Source organism: Chenopodium album, chromosome 12, assembly GCF_948465745.1.
Source record: "Chenopodium album chromosome 12, dcCheAlbu1.1, whole genome shotgun sequence".
Taxonomy (NCBI): Eukaryota; Viridiplantae; Streptophyta; class Magnoliopsida; order Caryophyllales; family Amaranthaceae; genus Chenopodium; species Chenopodium album.
The window spans coordinates 34,492,588-34,508,734 of NC_137845.1; the positions used below are offsets into that span (position 1 = coordinate 34,492,588).

At 41.4% G+C, this 16,147-nt stretch overlaps 1 long non-coding RNA gene across 3 annotated transcripts; it reads left to right on the forward strand.

The window, feature by feature from the left end:
* Positions 1–8,795: 8,795 nt before the first annotated feature.
* Positions 8,796–11,668, forward strand: LOC145572324 (uncharacterized). 3 transcript variants are annotated; one of them, XR_014096787.1, is made up of 3 exons: positions 8,796–9,171; positions 10,356–10,499; positions 11,279–11,668. It is a non-coding gene; the product is annotated as an uncharacterized LOC145572324 (long non-coding RNA). The 3 variants fall into 3 exon arrangements; XR_014096786.1 differs by having other exon boundaries at positions 8,798–9,337; XR_014096785.1 differs by having other exon boundaries at positions 8,805–8,971.
* Positions 11,669–16,147: the final 4,479 nt, after the last annotated feature.

Sequence of the window (16,147 nt, forward strand, 5' to 3'; positions counted from 1 at the left end):
TCCAGACAGCTTCAAAAATACATCCGCAAGGAATTCTCAATCCTTACATGAGAGTTATACAGGCGGCGAGTCCGTCCATACTGGCCCTCAGATGATTGGGACAGTCTTGTATGTGCCTCAGGCGCCATACGGGAAGTATGTTCCACCATTCATGCAGCCGGTCCTCTTTGGAGGTCAAGCGGCACACAATGTCCAGCCTCTGGACTGGCAGCTTCGTCTGCTTAGACTTGGTGAACAAACATCTGCGTTCACTAAGGAAATAACCGAGGCGGCACAGCCGGCCAAGGTTAAGAATGTCTTGGTTGGTGCTTATGATGGTACCACCAACCTAGAGGACCACCTCATGGCCTACACTAACGTTATGTATATGCAGGAGTTGGAGGATGCTATGTGGTTCCGATGCTTCCAGGCTACTTTAAGGGCATAGCCCAACAATGGTTTGGCAACCTGCCAGCCGGATGCATTGATAGCATCTGGAGGCTTGCATTCCTGTTTGCCTCCAACTTCTCGATGAACATCCCTGCCAAGAAAATAAGTTTTGACTTGAGCACCATACAGCAAGAAGAAAGAGAAGGACTTCGCTCCTATGTTAGATGGTTCAATCTAGTAAGAATCCAGATACAAGGGTTGTATGACGAGTTAGCTTATACAGACTTCTTCAAGGGTATGAAGGATGGGTCAACTTTTAAGTTTGACCTCGTCTGGAAGAGGGTCTTCACCCTCCAAGAGGCATTGCAAGAGGCGGAGAGCTTTATTCAAGCCACCGACCTCTACTCGTCCAGCCATCAGTCAGACTCCAAGAAGTTTTACAAACAAAAAGAGAGTCAGTCTGCTCAGCCGGCTTAGAAAGTTGAAGAGAGTAAAAAGAGAAAAGAAGTCTAGGCGGTTGATGAGCCTGATTAGCCGTCCAAAAAGAAAAAGAAAGAATACAAACCGTACGTCCCGACGTACGAGTTTAATAAATACTGCTACTCCATCCTCATGGAGATAAAGGACCGGTCGACTATTGAGAAGCCGAATCCGATGAAGAGTTCCGTCCAGCCATGGAACAAAAATCAATACTATCACTTTCGTAAGGAAATCGGCGATGACACCAACGACTGCTATAGCCTCAAGCGGACGTTAGACCGTCTGGCCGACAAGGGGTGCTAAAATCTTATGTTTTAAACTCCAAAGCGACTATCAAGACGATTCCGAGACATTTGTCCAACACTGTCCAACCTGCTAGTAGTTCGGACACTGACAAGGAGTCGGTCGACACCATAGCAGGCGGATTTGCAAGTGGTAGCCCGACCATCCGGGGCACCAAGGATCATTTGAACAAGATGATTCATTCTGTTGATGATGGATAGGGGTCTGCTAGTGGTACTTTCCCAGACGTCCTCACCACTGAAATGAATCGGGGCATAGTCCGCCGACCACATGACGACTCGGCCGTCATTGAATGTAAGGTCGCCAACCACCTGGTTGGTCGGATCCTTATAGACACTGGTAGCTCCTCTAACCACATCAGCTACAATTGTCTGTCCAAGCTGAATTACAAGCTGGACAATCTGCGCGACGTCTCCCACCCTCTTGTTGGTTTTGGAGGAGGGGTCGTGCACCAAGTCGGACAAATATGAAAAGGAGTGTAAGGCCGTCATCATCCCAGCTCTCATGTTGTTAAAATATGAAAAGGATGATGGCTCTGTTGGCTACCTGAACGGGGATCAGAAAACGGCAAAGGAGTGCTATCTCTCAGACGTCAAACCAATGGCTGCTGCAGCCAATCATCTGAAGGAGCCGATAGACCTTGACAATGTCAAGGACGCTGACCTAGCCCCACTTGCAGCCGGAAAGAAAAGAAAAGTTGATCAGTTGGTGGAGGTGAAGAAGGAGAAGAAATAGCAATCACTGACTGGGGAACGGTCAGATGAACTCCGTCCCCAGCCGGATGGAGATCACATTGATATTCCTCTGGATAACAGCCGTTTAGAGCGAACTGTGAAGGTGGGGACGGCTGCATATGAAAGGTTTGGTGCAGATTTGCACTTTCTGTTGAAGAAATTCAAAGACATCTTTGCCTTTGAAGTGGAAGAGATGCCAGGCATTAGCCCGGATCTCGCTGTCCACAAACTCGCCGTGGATCCTAAAAAGAAGCCCATCCGGCAAAAGAAAAGAAATCACGGTGATGAGAAAAGTCAGGCGACAGCTGCTGAGGTCAAAATGCTGTTAGACGCTGGGTTCATTCGGCCATGTAACTTCCCTGATGGGTTGCAAACGTTGTGCTTGTAAAGAAGCCGAATGGTACCTGGCGCATGTGTGTAGTTTACACTGACTTAAATAAGGCATGTCCAAAGGACAGTTACCCTCTCCCAAAGATCGACATTTTGGTCGACTCTATAGCCGGGCATGTCTTGATAAGTTTTATGGATGCCTACTCAGGTTTCCATCAGATACCCCTGTGGAAAAAAGATCAAGAGAAGACGGCCTTCGTCACAGATCAGGGGTTATTCTGTTATACTACGATGCCGTTTGGCTTGAAGAATGCACCTGCTACTTTCCAAAGGATGATTAATAATGTCTTCATTAATCAGATTGGGAGGAATGTAGAGGCGTACATTGATGACATGATAGTCAAATCCAAGCAACAGACGGATCATCTTGCTAATCTCCGAGAAACCTTCACCACACTCAGTTGGCACAAGGTCATGCTTAATCCCAAGAAGTGTATCTTTGGGGTTGAGTTTGGGAATTTTCTCGGAATCCTGATTGATCAAAGGGGGATAGAGGCTAACCCCGAAAAGATACATGCGATGATTGACATGAATTCACCCCGCACTGTCAAGGAAGTTCAGAAGCTCACAGGTTGCTTGGCGGAATTGGGAAGATTTCTCAGCCGGTCAGGTGACAAGTGTCTCTATTTCTTCTAGGCAATCAAGAAGAAGACAAGGTTTGAATGGGGGGAAGATGCTGAGGTGGCCTTTCAAAAATTGAAAGAACACTTACTCTCTTTTCCAAGGCTTGTTAGCACTTTTCCCAAAGAGACGCTTTACATGTACTTAGTCGGCTCAAATCATGCCCTTAGTGTCGTTCTCCTTGCTGAGAGAGACTGCATTCAGCTCTCGGTTTATTTCATTAGCCATGTACTCAGAAACGCTTGAATACGGTACCCCATGGTTGAAAATTTTGGCCTTGCACTTTACATAGTTGTTAAGAAGTTGAAACCTTACTTCTTGGCACATCCGGTTGTGATCTACACAGACCAACCTCTCAAGCGGCCAATGACAACCTTGGAGTCATCCGGTAGGATGCTGAAATGGGATATTGAAATGCAAAGTCTTGAAATCACTTTCGAACCGAGAAAGGCAGTGAAGGGTCAGGTGTTTGCCGACTTCAATGTCGAAATGACAAGGCCAGTTGCTCCGAACAATCCTGATCAGGTTTGGAAAGTGTATGTAGATGGGAACTCTACCATGAACGGTTGTGGTGCAAGCATAATCTGTTAGTCTCCTGAAGGGGAAAAATACGAGTATGCACTACGGATCAAGTTCCAAGCCTCAAACAACGAGTCAGAATACGAAGCCCTGCTAGCCGGTATCCGCATGTGTAAGGTGGCAGGGGCAATAAAAATTGACGCCTGCTCCGATTCACAGTTGGTCGTTATCCAATACCACGGTGACTTAAGGCCACCTATCCAGCTATGATCAAATACCTTCAAGCAGTCAAAGCTGAAGCTGGGACACTTGAAGAATTCCATCTGAGTCAAGTGCCCAGGTCAGAAAACAATCAGGCGGATGCACTGTCAAAATTGGCGTCCTCTGCCTCCTGTGATACGCCTCGGTCAATCTTCTAGGAAGTTATGGAAAAACGAAGTATAACTGAGGAAGATCACATTGGAGTTCTTAACCGAAGCTTTACCAGGATGGATAGCATTCGGGCATATCTTCAAGACGGCACGCTGCCTTATTCACCGCAGGAAGCGGCTGTCTTGAAGAAGCAAGCGGCAAACCTTTAGATAAGAAACGGAGAACTCTTCAAGGCGGATTTCTTAAAGCCGCTGTTGAAGTGTGTTACCCCGGAAAAGGGGCAGGAAGTTCTCGAAGAACTGCATGCGGGTTACTGCGCCTCTCACATAAGCGGCAAATCCTGGCTGTCAGGACTAGGCGGCAAGGTTACTTCTGGCCTACTCTTGAGTCAGACGCCGTGGTGAAGGTCAAAAAATGTGACAAGTTCTAAACATTTGGCAAGCTCATCCATCAGCCGGCAACTGACCTAACAACAATCCACAGCCTAGTCCCATTTGCTAAATGGGGCATAGATATTATGGGTCCTTACACGCCTGCATCAGGTGAAAACGATATATTCTGGTGGCTGTGGATTACTTCACCAAGTGGGTGGAGACAGAGGCGATCAAGAGCATCAAGACAAAGGATGTCATCTCTTTCATTTGGAAGAACATCATCACCCGGTTTGGGGTACCTATGTCTATGGTGTTTGATAATGGCCCTCAATTTGAAACGCCTCAACTCAAGACTTGGTTGGGAGATCAAGGGATCTCACATTGCTTTGCATCAGTCGGCTAACCCCAATCAAATGGCCAAGTTGAAGCCTTTAACAAACTCATCTCAGACGGCATCAAAAAGAAAATAGAAAGAGCCGGTGGTTTATGGGCTAAAGAATTAATTCACGTCTTATGGGCCATCCGGACAACTGAAAATGGGGCAACCGATGAAACCCCATTTCTCATGGTATACGGTGCTGAGGCCGTCTTGCCCATCGAGCATTATGAACCGACTCTACGAGTCATGCTATACGATGAAGAGGCAAACTGGGAGGTCATGCGGCTAGCATTGGACTCCCTCCCGGAACGTAGGGGCAACGCCATCTTGCATCATGAGATTTACCGTCTGAGAATGACCCATGCCTACAACAAAAGAGTACACAAACGACCCTTGAAAGTTGGGGACTTTGTGTTACGAATAATGGAGGCAACCGGTAGGGCCAATAAGCATGGAAAGATAACTCCTAATTAAGAAGGCCCCTACCGGATCTATGAGAAAGTAAGAGATGGCACCTACCGCCTGGAAACTCTAGACGGAAGGCTGCTTCCCAGAACTTGGAATTTAGACAACTTAAAAAAGTACTACTTCTGAGACTTGTAAATTTTTGTAAAAAGCCTGTCAATGAAAAAGTTGCTTTTTGTTTTCTATAATGTTGTTTATTTCTTCATAAACATGCGTAATGTCTCAAGCACCGCCTGCACAATGTACAAACGGTTGACCTTCACATACTAAATTTAAACAAAGTAGTTAAACCAATGTTCAAATGACTTGAGGCCAATGGCCGGCTGATAAACTAAGTTGAAAACTTAGTAAGCTGAACAGACGTCTGATAGACGTGAGGCCAATGGCCGGATGATACTTTATTTTATAATTTCGTCTGCTCCAACATGAGTATGGCGTCCGGCGACGCCTATCCAGGTGGAATCGTCGCAAAGAGTATCTCCCATCCAGGTAACAAAGTGCTCTACAAAATCATACAGACGGCAAAGATGGAACGACCTAATTTTTCAACTCATAGCCGTCTGACTAGGATAATCTAAAGAACGATTAAGTTTACCAAAACCGGATGTCCAAGGACACCAGCCGGTTACCGGCCGAATTTCTTACTTATATTACATTTTGAAATTATGCAAGCTCTCCCAATGAGGCAAAAGGACATTGAGCGTAATTGGATTGCAAATACCCCAAGCAAAGGAAAAAGAAGTTCAGTATAACTATGTCACCGCCTAGGCAAACAGCTGCTTTCTTGTATGATTGGACGACTGCGTACGTACTTGGTTTGGGCTATCACTACTGTGATTGATTTTCCTAGGAACATCTCATACTCCTTAAAGTATCAAAATTTCCCAAGCCAATCAATCAGCAAAGTACTGAAACCAACCACACAACCGCCCAGGGGCAAGTATAACCGGCTCAACATATGCCGTATGCTCTTAAGGAGTTTGGAAAAAACTCAAGTTTATATATATGTGCAAAATTTAAAATTCAAAAGCAAAAGTAATGCAAAAATTGGAACAAGTAATGGAATAAAACCGACTCAGTCGGTATACTTCATAAATTTAGAACCGACCAAATGGCTGGATGATAATGTTATCGGATATGCATCCGGGTCAACGCAACAAATTCAAAAAAATTGTTAATCTACCCGACTCCCTAGTTGGTAAAATACAAAGGTACACGGCGCGCAGGCCGGATAAAATAAGGTTGGCATACTGCCGCAGAAATCTGAGGTTGCTAATCTAAGGCTGCTGAGTTTGCTCCGGCTGGTCTTGGCCTGTTGGGAGGATTGCTTCGGTTTGCTGAACTAGGGCTTGATCAGTCTTATCCCCCGCCTTCTCTTCTTCCTCTTCTTCTGTTCTAAGGCCTATTCCTTGAACGGAGGCGGTGCTTGCTCCTTTAAGGCCTCAACATCATACATCGATGTGGCGTATTCATACCTCAGCCGGAGATACTCAAAATCAGACCTAGGGTGAACACGATCCCAAGCCAGCCTCAGGCGGGCCTTAGTGTCTTTCTCATTCTCAGCGACCGACCAGCCGGTTTTGCTCTTTGCACAGCTCCTCTTGATGTTGGTTCCTCATTTCAACCATCTCAATTTTGAGCCGGCTGTTCTCGTCCTTTAGCTGGAGGTTCTCCTTATCCGCCACCTCCAAAGCCTTCAGTTCAGACTTAGCATTTTTTAGCTCCAACTCTAAGTAGGTGGCTTTGGCACTGGCTTACTCAACAGCAGCTATCAGGGTCTTGATCAGCTCCTCCTGTTTCAACTCTTGAGCTTTGATTTCTATTTCACTCATAGTATTTTGATATTGAGCAGAGTTGAGAGCAGCTTCAGCCCTTTGTTTAGCATCATTTACCTCTTCTTGCTTCTGCCTAAATAGGACCTTGAGCCCGTCCACCCTCAGCATTGTCTGTAGAATACAGATGGCAAGTTAGAATTCGAACAAAAAGAGTAAATTACTTAAAATAAATTTTAAGTTACCTCAGCTAGCAGGGCCAGGATCTGGTCAAAGTTGACCACCTGCAGCCCAGGCACTTTGTCCTTTTCCGACCTAGTAAGGGTCCTAAGCATCCGCTTGGCGTATTTCTATAAATCAGGCCGGCTGTTAGAGGCATCTGCACCACAAAAAGTACTTGGTGATAGGGCAGCATAAACGACACCTAAGTTGTGTCGGCTGCTAAGTGAATCTCTACACGGGCTCACTTGAGTCTTGACTCTCATGAAGTTAAACGGCCATGGGGGTTTAAAGCATTTATTCTTACCTTGGTCCTTAGGTTGGGAAGTTCCCCCTTCCCCAACCGCTGCATTACCAGTTGCAGCTTCAAGTGGCTAGCCACTCTTCGACGCCGTAGAGGCGTCCGGCAATTTTGCAGACGGCCCTGAGCTTTCGCTCAAGGCCTTAAAGGCAGTCGGGCCCTTTCCACCGATTGTGGGGTGTGTAAGGTTTGGCTGAGCTGAAGAAGTTGGTCGGGGTGGGTTTTGTCTTCCCACCTTAGCCGGGGTCTTCTTTAACTCATCCTAGGCCACTTGAACATCTTGCTGATGGAGCGGGGGATGGGCTTGCTGCCACTCTGTAAAACCAGGCAAAGGGGTTACATACGGCATATGAGAATAATATATGACAATTACAAGGAAGCATGGCAGGCGGGCCTTACCCCGTCTTGCTTGGCGTCCAAAGCTGCCTTTCTCCTTTGCAACTGCTCTTTCCTCAGTTGAGTAGCCGGCTTGACAGGTGTCTTGTTAGCATCCACCATTCCCAAAGCCTCTTCTACAGACGAAAACTGGCTGGTTAGTTACTTTACAACAAGTTAGTTAAAAATTAACATTAAGAGAAATAGCAGCCGGAACAAATTACATACGTCTCTTAAACATGGTGCTAACACTACAAAAAATCATCACTTGTGCCACGAATTATGCCACGGGAATTCCAAATTCGTGGCATAATTTCGATTAGCCACGGGAAAAAAAACCATGACACAAAACCTGAATAAGAAGAATAATTTATGCCACGAGTATTTATTTTCCCGTGGCAAATATCACACTTGTGCCACGAGTAGCGCTTTTCCCGTGGCAAACTTTATATTTGTGCCACAAACAGCTATCTTCCCGTGGAAAACTTTACATTAGTGTTGCGAGTTGTTTTTTTTCGTGGAAAATTTTACACTCGTGTTACATGTTATAATTTTTTCGTCACAAGCATACAATATTTATGCCATGATTTTTGCTAAAAATGTACTACGTAAAAAATTTTGTAACTAGATCTACTCATGACATGGAAAGGAGGAAATCATAGCATACTATAACTAGTTTATATAAAACCATAATACAAATTAGAGGTCAAATATATTTATATTTCTAATACACACTTATATTTTCTTTATAAATATGCTTGGTTTATTTATTAGTAGAAATTTAAAGTCACCTAAAGAATGCATTAGTTTTATAAAAACCTCAACTCCGATAATCTATATTATTAGTCATATCAGCAGTCGCGTGATAAAGTCCCTATAGAAAATTATGTTTATTACACCAATCAAACTTTAAAAAAAAGGGAATTTAGCTTCAATCAACACCAATAAAACAACACGTTTTCATAAAATTTCAATAGAGAAAATATACTGTAAGAAATTTTAAAATTGTTTTCTCTTTTTATTTTATTCGTCTGCATTCACAAGTAAATTCCCTTATTTCTATTGTTTTTTTTTTTGGAAACCAAATGACTTCCCTTGAATGTACGAGTAATAAATCTATAAAAGTTTTATTAACAGTCAACTTGAGTAAATAAAAAACTACCTCAGTTTAACAACCCCCCAAATGATCTGTGCTCTTGCTGTATTTCCCCTTCTTTCTCTCTTTAGTTTCCATTAAAGCGCACCCATCGTTCTCCATTGAAGCGCACTCAACGTTCTCCATTGAAGCACCTTCTAAGGTAAAAATTTTATTTCTTTTTTTCATCATCCAGTTTCAATTTCTCAATCTAGGGTTTTATATATCCTAAATTTTATTCACATTACACAAAAATTGAGGGTTCCAAACAAAGCTCAATGGCATCCTCCATTTCTCGGCTTTCGATTCATCATCCTCCACCGTCGTCTACAAGTCCTAGATTCAATTTGTGCGATTCATAAGGTAGAATTCGATGGATTTTCCTCAAGAACTAAAATATCCAGCCTTAATTCGAGAAAATTCGAAAAATACGACACTAAATTTTGAGCCAATTTAAACGGTTTTTCATGCAATAATTCAAGAAACGGCAAATCTGAATCAATTTCGAATCAAAAATCAGAAATTTGAGGTTAGGGTTTCTGGGTTATTTAGCTTTGCATTATATTTTGGCTTTTTGGTCCAATTATTCACGTTAAATGCTTTGATTTCTTGGGCTTAATTTGATTTGATTTCTTTGTAATGGTTATTTGATATCAAATTAGTTCCACTATTCGCAATTGAACTAACAATTCTTTTTTAAGGGCAGAATTTCCTGTTTTTTCTTCTTAAATTGGGTTATTTTATTAGGTTCTTGCTGAATTCGTATCTACTGGATTAATGTATACAATTCTAAGCATTTTTGTCTTTTTTTTTTTTTTTTACTTTTTTATCTCTGCAATTTTTTTTTATTTATTTAAATTATCTAAGTTTCCTGAATTTGATGGATGTTTGTTATGTATACCTGCATATTGAATATAAATTATGGTCATTTGTGATATAAGTGGTTGTTGATGAGTAGTTATTGTTGAAAACTAGAAATCATGCCTTCACATTGTACACTTTATGAGTTTGTGACATTAGTTTGACTGTAATGTATTCTGAAACAATATGTAAAATGTTAGTTTGATACCTTAGTTTGATTATTATGTATTTGAAACCAAAATAAATTGTGGGGGAAGGGTGAATATTGAGAGTCACCGTGATCCTTGCCAATGCAGGATAAGCTAAGTCACTAGATTGATGATTCGAGCTTTTAGTAAAACCAAATCCTTCTAATGAAATTGTTTGATGAGGAACATGTTAATTGAGAGGGGATGTGATCTATAAGTACTAATAAGATAAGGAACTCAATTTGGTTTAACCGACTCCTTATTATTTGATAATTGAATCAAATTTGGCGTTTAAGATGTTTCAGATCCCTTTAATGTCAAGATCTAGGTTCAAAGTGGGTGCCCCTCATGCCCTTTTAAAAAGTTGTTTAACTTGCATTAGCCAAGATAATATTAGTGTCAGTATATTAGCCTTTTCAAAGTCATTAGTTGGGTGATAAGGTTTTTAATTTTCAAATCTGAGTTTGTCTTTGATTAATACTTTAATTATTTATACAGGAGGAAGTGGGGTTGTTACTAGTTTATGATGTCAAATTGTACCTTGCTGGCATAACATCTAACTCGCAAGACGGTGTCACAATTCTTTTTGGAAAGTGTTTGCTTGTGCTCTAAGACATGGCTAAGCAAAATAGTCCTGTCTTGGTAAGTTAATCCTTTTCAGTTAATCTAACTAAGTTTCTAACTTTCTTCCGTTACTGAAATCAACCTGTTTATCAATCATACTCAAAAAATATCTATGTTAATTGGTTATAAGTATCATTTTTTTATGCCTGCTTGTGCGCTATTATTGCCTATGAAACTGATATGCGTGCTTCTGGTTCTGCTGCTGGTTTTTCTTCATAATCTGCTCATAAAGCATCACGGTTTGTTGATGTGCTATGTGTGCTTTATTAATATGTCTAATAGTTTTAAGCTTATATTAGTTCAGAACAATGGTAGTACCTAAGTCCAATATATATGTGATGATATGTGCATTTCTTCAAATGTCAAATTTTTAGACTGTAAGCACCAGCAAACTACCAAGTATCTGACTGCAGCTTTTGTAAACACGTATATAGCGAGTTAGGCCTCTAATGTATCTTTTCGTTGTGTATTAAAAAAAACAGGGACTGAAATAGCCAATATGACTCCACTACACCTTGTTTTGAATATGAACTCTCTCCTTCAATGAGGCTTGCAGCCACTACTGTTCTCTAGTGCTCGAAATGGAAATCCATAGTAGGTGCTTACAAATCAGTAATAAATCAAAGTAAAAAAATCTTCTTTTTTTTAGAAGATATTTTAGATAGGGTGTATAGTATGCTACAACTAATCAAGTGAAGAAAAGCCAGGAAATTTGCTCTGTTGTGTCTTTGACGTGAATTTCTGTCATTTTTTCTATCTCTGTATGCTCTGATTGTACCTTTTGCTTGTACATGCAGGGAAGACACTTCTTTTAGTAGTAACTAGTGGGAGTGAAAGATATTTTCTTGGGACTGATAGTGCTCCTTATGAGAGATGGAAAAAAGAATGTTCTTATGGATGTGCTGGAATCTTTAATGCGCCTGTTGTTCTATCACTATATGCCAAACTATTTGAAGAGGAATGGATTGCTCTAGGGTGCTCCAAGAAAGCAAGGTGTTTAAGATGCTCCACGGTTTGCCATTGTTGTTGTAGTTGGGTGCTAGTACTGCATGCTGCTCTCTGCTGATTGCTGTTACTACCCTTGTTGATTGTTGCTGCTCCTATTGTAGTGTATATACTGATTTTTTTTTGGATGATGTGTGTATAATTTACAAGCAATTAATGAAATTATCATAGTTTTATGTGTATATACTATATATGCTCTATGTATGTTTATCAATTGCAAACCCACTACCTTTAAGTTGCTTTGATTTGGTGCCTATCCTAGTGTTGTTAGCCACACGGTAATAATTATATCAATTAAGTTTATTAGCCAAGGTAATATTTGTGGCTAACAAGCTAATTAGCCACGATAATATATGTGGCAAACAAGATAATTAGCCACGGTAATATTTGTGGCAAATAATTTATTTGCCACGTTAATATTCGTGGCAAGTGAATTTGTTTGCCACGTGAGTACCCGTGGCATAAATTTTATAATTTGCCACGACATCCGTTTTCCCGTGGCAAAATCCTAGCCACGGCCTCTTGTGCCACGGGAGTAAATTTCAAAATTCTCGTGGCTAAATTACATAGCCACTGGAATTTTAAACTTGTGCCACGATTTTACACGTGGCACAAAGGTCAATTTGTTGTAGTGTAAGACCACAGGCGGAGAGAAACGTCTCATATTTCAGAAAATTCGGGTGAGGTACCCAATTTTTGGGTACAATTATGTGAGTCCCATCGTCCAACGTTTCGGTGGTGGTCTTAAAAAATCCCGGTTCTATTATTTGCTCCCAAGCCCTGGAAGGAATGCAAGGAAGGGCACACTTTTTTCCCAACAAAGTCGGGTCCTTATTGTATCGGCGAAGGAACCGGTTATGGCTTAAAGAGGGCAAGGAGATCAATTAAAACTTCTTCTTCCAGCCAGTCCACTTCGAAGGCTTGTCCAACGTCATCATATACTGCGGATGCGTCGTCAAAGTGTACCATGCCCTAAATCCGCCTGGGGCCCGGCTCATGTAATGCATGTGAGCAAAGGCCTCAATGCTACGCTTAAGGTTTTGGAACTCACAGGCGGCTTTATAACATAAGATATTAATCCACGAGTTGGGGGTGATTTGCCAGACGCCTAACTCATATCCCTTCAAAATTCTTTTTATTCGCCTGTGAAGGGGGAAGCGGAGGTCGGCTCTAATCACAGCCTCATAGCAGCCGAAATGGTTATCGGCGTTGGCAATATCATCCTCCCAGGCCACCGTCGCCTCCACAGGCGGTACTACTATGTCCCAGCCGCCCCTATTGGGTGTTTATCTGTAAAAGCTTTAAAGCTACCCTCTAAGGTAGCAATGTCCTTAAGGGACATACCTGCCTGCGTGGGGTTTGTCACAGATGGCTCCCTAATCGGTTGCTGATAGTCAGCAACAACATCTTCTTGGTCGGAGTTGGAAGCCTCTGAGCTAGATCTTTCAGCGGCCTCTTCGCCACCTAAATCCTTGTTTGAATTATGGACAGAGGAGGACTCCTTACCGCCTGACTCCCTTAAGATCCCATCACTAGGAGTGGTCGGGGTGCCACCCGAAGAGGATCCCTTTTTCTCAACTGACCCCTCACACTCCCCATCCGGAGTAACTTCGTCGGCGGGCACTTCCAGAGCTCGCCGTCTGCTTGGCTTGGTAGCCGTCATTTTTACTCTAGCCATCATGTCCTGCATAGACACAGAGACGGAGGGATTCGGGGATGAGCAAGGAAGGTTCAAATATCTAGAAAAGGCACCCTCAGCTCTAGACTTAGCTGTACCAGGAGTCCGGCTGAATGACCTAGGTAGTGTCGTGTGTGTCAATGGAGAGTCCATTTTATACGAAAACGTATGAATACGAACGGAAAAAAACGTAAAAAGCTGGAAGAGAGGAGAGGCGATTACCTTTTTTGTTTAACTCTGAAACTCAACCTCAAGCGATGACCGGTTGTGTTTAATGGAAAAGCAGGCGGAACCTTGAGAAATCAGCTATAGGCGGAATCAGCGTCTCTCTCTCTAGAAAAATGCTCTCTTTCTCACTTTAGACTTGAAGAACGGTCAAAGATGGGGGAGAAAGAGGGGGGGTAAACCCCTATTGATGAGGGGAAAAACTAAGTCGTTGACTAATCCTCCCTAAGTCAAACTAAATTTATAAACACTTAACAAACCTAAATAAAAGTATAGAGGTAAGTCAAGGGTCAAACCCAAAGGAACGGTTATGTTCAAATGCTTTCAATTTGGACGCCTAACTAGGGCGAAGACAAGGGTAAAGAGGTAACACTAACAACTAACAAACAAACAACCAAACAAATAAAACACTAGGAATGGGGATCAACAGGTAATCATGACAATTGCAACAACTTGGGACAAACATGTCAATCAATGGTTGTGAACACTAATGTTAAGAGCTATCAATTGGGATCAAAGAGCTATCTCCTAGTCGTTAAGCTAGATGTCTTTACGAATAACAAATTAAGAGAATCACAATCCAAACCAATCGATAATTGCAATTCCTAAATTAATTGGTCGTGTCATTAGCAATTACAATAGCATAATACTCAAGGCCTAATCAAATTACACACATGCAAACTTACACTAATCACTTTAATCTCAACAATCAATCAACACAATTCCCAAATTAATCACAATTAATCAATCATACAAGTTTCACCCAATTCCTAGCCAAACAGCTACTCAAGAATCATCATCTATCAACAAACAACTAAAGAAATCAAGAATCAACAAAATACAAAGAGCAATTACATTAATCAAGATCAAACATCAAAATCAAACCCAACAAACATGAATAAAAATAAAACAATAAGATGAGATAGAGTTAGAAATGCTTATTGATAATAGAGAAGATCTTCAACACAATTGTCACCCTTGTATCATTAATCTCTCAAATCACCATTGAAATCTCTCACTTTCTCTCTCTAAATCTACTCTAAACTAACCCTAAAACTAGAGAGAGAAACTCTCAACTAAGCTAAAATTACTATCAAAATTATGTCTAAAACTTCTTCTATCCTCTCTCTCTAAAAAATGAAGGAAATCTATATATAGAAAAGCTAACTAAGAAGAAGTTAGTTAGCGTCCAAAAGAAACCTCAAAAGGCGCAGCCTCTCACTCCTTAGCGCAGCCGGAACAAAATGGGTACGGAAACAGGGAAGAGATAGAGGCGTGGCCACGCCACTCTTCCCTCGCGCGCGGCCACGCCATGAGAGTAGGGGATTCCTTTTTGTGCGCTTAAAAATGACCCCGTGAGCTCCGGATGATGCATGTTGATAGTGGTAGTTTCTAGGAACCATTACGGTGGGTTCAACACCGCCTCTTCATGTCCACGCAGTATGAGGGCGCATCCTTGAAGACTTGACTCTTGCATACCTTTATTTTTGGGCTTCAAAAGGAGGAACCGGGACACATCTTTGGCTTAAAAACCCCAAAAGAGAATGCCATTGAGCCTCTCAAACATTGCCAACTTCCTAGAATCAAAGAAAAGCAAACAAGTAAAGAAGAAAAGAAGAAAATGCAAAATAAACTAAGAAAAGCAAGAAATTAAGAAAGCAACTAAAGAAAATGCAAAGTAAAGAAAATACAAGTAAAACTAGAGAAAATGAGATAAAAGAGATGTAAAAACAATGAAAAATCATCCTAAAAGAAGCTAAATGAGTGCCATAAATGACACTCATCAAACTCCCCCAAGCTAAACTTTTGCTCGTCCTCGAGCAAAACAAAGAAAGAAGAATTAGGATGAAAGACTTATTCAAACCAAGAAAAACGGAAGAAAAAGATAAGAATATACACTAAGACTCACTTTCATAGGAATCACGGACAATTTTAGCAACTAAAGACAAGCCATTTAAACCCTAGATTGCCCAAGAGGACGAGTGATGCTCTCGTAAGGGTTTCCTAATAGAATAACCCATAACTCTCACAAACCAAACAAACAAGGCAAAGCATGAAAAAGAAGCAAAAAGAAAAGAAAAGAAAATAAATTTTCGTGAGTTGACTTTTGCAAATGAACAAGCACAAATGGATGCAATTCTTTCTAAACAAGTAAGGGAGTGTACGTTTCAAGATATCCAAGGTTGATTGAAACTTAAAATATTCTAAGCATAGAGAACTAATGAAACGCAATTCACCTTCATCTCAAAACATTTTTAGCACATTTTCCCAATTAGCTTCAAATCCACCTCTAGCGAGTATCTTAATGGTTCCTCGAAGGAACCAGAAAAAGAAAGAGATATAAGGCTACTCGACATCTTGACTAAGGCACACCGCTCTATAGGCTTGACTCACATCTCCCTCCACCGACTTGTGACTCAACCAAAAAGGTCAAAAGGTCTTGAAAAGGGTTGTAATGTAAGGGCGAGAAGGGTGAAGGTAGGCTAAAATTTGAAATTTGGTGGTATACCTAAATTGTGAAGCAAATATTGGCCAAATCTTAACACCAAAATCAAGTAATCACCAAACAAAAACACCAACACCCCCAAACTTATTGAAAGCTAAAATCACAAGCATATATACAAAAAGAGTAAGAACGCTTCCCCCCAAGCTTGAACAAAGCATTGTCCTCAATGCTTAAAATAGGGAGAAAGACAGTTACATCAAAATATTTTTGAGCTTTTTCAATTTTCACATTTTTATAACTTTTGCCAATGCA